Source organism: Durio zibethinus, unplaced genomic scaffold (assembly GCF_047325235.1).
Source record: "Durio zibethinus cultivar Kanyao isolate XHJ-2024 unplaced genomic scaffold, ASM4732523v1 HiC_scaffold_3, whole genome shotgun sequence".
NCBI classification, from domain to species: Eukaryota; Viridiplantae; Streptophyta; class Magnoliopsida; order Malvales; family Malvaceae; genus Durio; species Durio zibethinus.
The window spans coordinates 9,886,851-9,891,850 of record NW_028323044.1 but is presented as its reverse complement, the minus strand read 5'-3'; positions in this window follow the sequence as shown (position 1 = coordinate 9,891,850).

The window sequence follows — 5,000 nt, the reverse complement described above, 5'->3', positions numbered from 1 at the left end:
GCCTGCCGGTCACCGGAGCAACCAGTCGCCGGACAAAAATCGCCGGAAGGCATGCACGCCCTGTATTTCGTTCGAGGGACGTTGGCCGGGGTGCACGCAATGGGAGGCCCATCGCGCACACCTACTCCCCCCGTGGGGGGGGGAGAGGGGGTGCCGGACCACCACCCCCTAAAGAGCATTAGAGATTTTACAGATATGCTACCAGTAGACGTTAAAATGTCTGAAACGGGGACACTTTTTCCAAACAAGCAAATCCCACACCGAGGGTGCGCAGGTGCCGATGGTGGTCGAGGCATGTGCCCGCAACAAGGGCCAACGTGAGCCGATGGTGGTCGAGGCAACCGCCCGCACCAGCTCGAGGCATGTGCCCACACCAAGGCCCGGCATGTATCGATGGTGTTCGACGTAGGGGCAATCTTCTGCTGATGGTGGTCGAGGCAAGAGCCCGCACCAAGGGCCAGCGTGTGCCCATGGTGCTCGAGGCAACCGTCCGCACCAGGGCCCAGCGTGTGCCGATGGTGGTCGAGGCAACCGCCCGCACCAGGGCCCAGCGTGTGCCGATGGTGCTCGAGGCAACCGCCCGCACCAAGGGCCGGCTTGTGCCGATGGTGTTCGAGGCAACCGCCCGCACCAGGGCCCAGCGTGTGCCGATGGTGGTCGAGGCAACCGCCAGCACCAGGGCCCAGCGTGTGCCGATGGTGGTCGAGGCAACCGCCCGCACCAGGGCCCAGCGTGTGCCGATGGTGGTCGAGGCAACCGCCCGCACCAAGGCCGAGCGTGTGCCGATGGTGGTCGAGGCAAGCGCCCGCACCAGGGCCCAGCGTGTGCCGATGGTGGTCGAGGCAACCGCCCGCACCAAGGCCGAGCGTGTGCCGATGGTGGTCGAGGCAACCGCCCGCACCAGGGCCCAGCGTGTGCCGATGGTGGTCGAGGCAAGCGCCCGCACCAAGGCCGAGCGTGTGCCGATGGTGGTCGAGGCAAGCGCCCGCACCAGGGCCCAGCGTGTGCCGATGGTGCTCGAGGCAAGCGCCCTCACCAAGGCCGAGCGTGTGCCGATGGTGGTCGAGGCAACCGGCCGCACCAAGGGCCGGCGTGTGCCGATGGTGTTCGAGGCAACCGCCCGCACCAGGGCCCAGCGTGTGCCGATGGTGGTCGAGCCAGGAGCCCGCACCAAGGGCCGGCTTGTGCCGATGGTGTTCGGGGCAAGCGCCCGCACCAGGGCCCAGCGTGTGCCGATGGTTCTGGGGGCAAGCGCCCGCCCCAGGGCCCAGCGTGTGCCGATGGTTATCGGGGCAACCGGCCGCACCAGGGCCCAGGGTCTGCCGATGGTGCTCGAGGCAACCGCCCGCACCAAGGCTCAGCATGTGCCGATTGTGATCGAGGCAACAACCCACACCAGGGCCCAGCTTGTGCCGATGGCGGTCGAGGCAAGTGCCCGTACCGAAGGGCAGCCTATGCCGATGATGGTCGATGCATGTGCCATCACCATGCGTCATCATGTGCCATTGATGGTCGAGGCCTTGGCCGAAGTTCGATTTTGAGCCACGGTGCCCATGCTTGGCTCCAGCATGTGCTGGTGCCGCATTTTTTTCACTCGGGACAGCATCGCCGGAGCATCGCCGGAGCATCGCCGGAGTACCGCCGGAGAACCTGACCGGCGGCATTGGGGTTCCGGCGATTGGGAGGGGGGCCGGGGGGGTGTGCGCACATGATGTGCGATGGGTGCTGGTACTTGGCCTTGTGTTGGCCCCCTATCCCTCATCAAACCTCTGAGAATTCACACCCCCTTAAAGAGCATTTGAGATTTTACAGGTTTGCTACCAGTAGCCGTTAAAGTGTCTGAAATGGAGACACTTTTTTCAAACGGTCACAAAATCTTCTCTACTTCGAGTTTTTAGCTGAATTTTTTTGTGCATGCCAACAAAAATAGAAGGATCATGCCTACAAAATTTGGGGCCAAAAATCCTTATAAAAAAATTTTAAAAAATCCCGAACCGCAAAAAGTTTCGAAAATCGTGAAAAATAGAAAACGAGTCATCTTCCAACGAAACTTCACGTGAAGGCTTAGGGGACCATTGTATGAATTTACAAGCCATAAAAATGGCATTGGCACGGCAGAAATTTGAAGATGTGCCTAAACCCACCAGGGCCCAGCGTGTGCCGATGGTGCTCGAGGCAACCGCCCGCACCAGGGCCCAGCGTGTGCCGATGGTGGTCGAGGCAACCGCCCGCACCAGGGCCGATAGTGTGCCGATGGTGCTCGAGGCAACCTGTCGCACCAGGGCCCAGCGTGTGCCGATGGTGATCGAGGCAACCTGCCGCACCAGGGCCCAGCGTGTGCCGATGGTGGTCGAGGCAAGCGCCCGGACCAGCGCCCAGCGTGTGCCGATGGTGCTCGAGGCAACCGACCGCACCAGGGCCCAGCGTGTGCCGATGGTGCTCGAGGCAACCTGCCGCACCAGGGCCCAGCGTGTGCCGATGGTGCTCGAGGCAACCTGCCGCACCAGGGCCCAGCGTGTGCCGATGGTGCTCGAGGCAAGCGCCCGCACCAGGGCCCAGCGTGTGCCGATGGTGGTCGAGGCAAGCGCCCGCACCAGGGCCCAGCGTGTGCCGATGGTGGTCGAGGCAACCGCCCGCACCAGGGCCCAGCGTGTGCCGATGGTGCTCGAGGCAACCTGCCGCACCAGGGCCCAGCGTGTGCCGATGGTGGTCGAGGCAAGCGCCCGCACCAGGGCCCAGCGTGTGCCGATGGTGGTCGAGGCAACCTGCCGCACCAGGGCCCAGCGTGTGCCGATGGTGCTCGAGGCAAGCGCCCGCACCAGGGCCGAGCGTGTGCCGATGGTGCTCGAGGCAAGCGCCCGCACCAGGGCCCAGCGTGTGCCGATGGTGCTCGAGGCAACCGACCGCACCAGGGCCGAGCGTGTGCCGATGGTGGTCGAGGCAACCGCCCGCACCAGGGCCCAGCGTGTGCCGATGGTGGTCGAGGCAACCTGCCGCACCAGGGCCCAGCGTGTGCCGATGGTGCTCGAGGCAACCGACCGCACCAGGGCGGAGCGTGTGCCGATGGTGGTCGAGGCAAGCGCAAGCACCAGGGCCCAGCGTGTGCCGATGGTGGTCGAGGCTGCCGATGGTGGTCGAGGCAACCTGCCGCACCAGGGCCCAACGTGTGCCGATGGTGCTCGAGGCAACCGACCGCACCAGGGCCGAGCGTGTGCCGATGGTGCTCGAGGCAAGCTGCCGCACCAGGGCCCAGCGTGTGCCGATGGTGGTCGAGGCAACCGTCCGCACCAGGGCCCAGCGTGTGCCGATGGTGATCGAGGCAACCGACCGCACCAGGGCCCAGCGTGTGCCGATGGTGGTCGAGGCAACCGTCCGCACCAGGGCCCAGCGTGTGCCGATGGTGATCGAGGCAACCGACCGCACCAGGGCCCAGCGTGTGCCGATGGTGCTCGAGGCAACCTGCCGCACCAGGGCCCAGCGTGTGCCGATGGTGGTCGAGGGAACCTGCCGCACCAGGGCCCAGCGTGTGCCGATGGTGGTCGAGGCAACCGCCCGCACCAGGGCCCAGCGTGTGCCGATGGTGGTCGAGGCAACCGACCGCACCAGGGCCCAGCGTGTGCCGATGGTGCTCGAGGCAACCTGCCGCACCAGGGCCCAGCGTGTGCCGATGGTGGTCGAGGCAAGCGCCCGCACCAGGGCCCAGCGTGTGCCGATGGTGGTCGAGGCAACCTGCCGCACCAGGGCCCAGCGTGTGCCGATGGTGCTCGAGGCAACCGACCGCACCAGGGCCGAGCGTGTGCCGATGGTGGTCGAGGCAAGCGCCCGCACCAGGGCCCAGCGTGTGCCGATGGTGGTCGAGGCAACCGCCCGCACCAGGGCCCAGCGTGTGCCGATGGTGGTCGAGGCAACCTGCCGCACCAGGGCCCAGCGTGTGCCGATGGTGCTCGAGGCAACCGACCGCACCAGGGCGGAGCGTGTGCCGATGGTGGTCGAGGCAAGCGCCCGCACCAGGGCCCAGCGTGTGCCGATGGTGGTCGAGGCTGCCGATGGTGGTTCGAGGCAACCTGCCGCACCAGGGCCCAGCGTGTGCCGATGGTGCTCGAGGCAACCGACCGCACCAGGGCCGAGCGTGTGCCGATGGTGCTCGAGGCAAGCTGCCGCACCAGGGCCCAGCGTGTGCCGATGGTGGTCGAGGCAACCGCCCGCACCAGGGCCGAGCGTGTGCCGATGGTGATCGAGGCAACCGACCGCACCAGGGCCCAGCGTGTGCCGATGGTGCTCGAGGCAACCTGCCGCACCAGGGCCCAGCGTGTGCCGATGGTGCTGGGGGCAACCGCCCGCACCAGGGCCCAGCGTGTGCCGATGGTGATCGAGGCAACCGCCCGCACCAGGGCCCAGCGTGTGCCGATGGTGGTCGAGGCAAGCGCCCGCACCAGTGCCCAGCGTGTGCCGATGGTGGTCGAGGCAAGCGCCCGCACCAGGGCCCAGCTTTTGCCGATGGTGATCGAGGCAACCGGCCGCTCCAGGGCCCAGCGTGTGCCGATGGTTATCGGGGCAACCGGCCGCACCAGGGCCCAGGGTCTGCGGATGGTGCTCGAGGCAACCGCCCGCACCAAGGCTCAGCATGTGCCGCTGGTGATCGAGGCAACAACCCACACCAGGGCCCAGCTTGTGCCGATGGCGGTCGAGGCAAGTGCCCGTACCGAAGGGCAGCCTATGCCGATAATGGTCGATGCATGTGCCATCACCATGCGTCATCATGTGCCATTGATGGTCGAGGCCTTGGCCGAAGTTCGATTTTGAGCCATGGTGCCCATGCTTGGCTCCAGCATGTGCTGGTGCCGCATTTTTTTCACTCGGGACAGCATCGCCGGAGCATCGCCGGAGCATCGCCGGAGTACCGCCGGAGAACCTGACCGGCGGCATTGGGGTTCCGGCGATTGGGAGGGGGGCCGGGGGGGTGTGCGCACATGACGTGCGATGGGTGCTGGTGCTTGGCC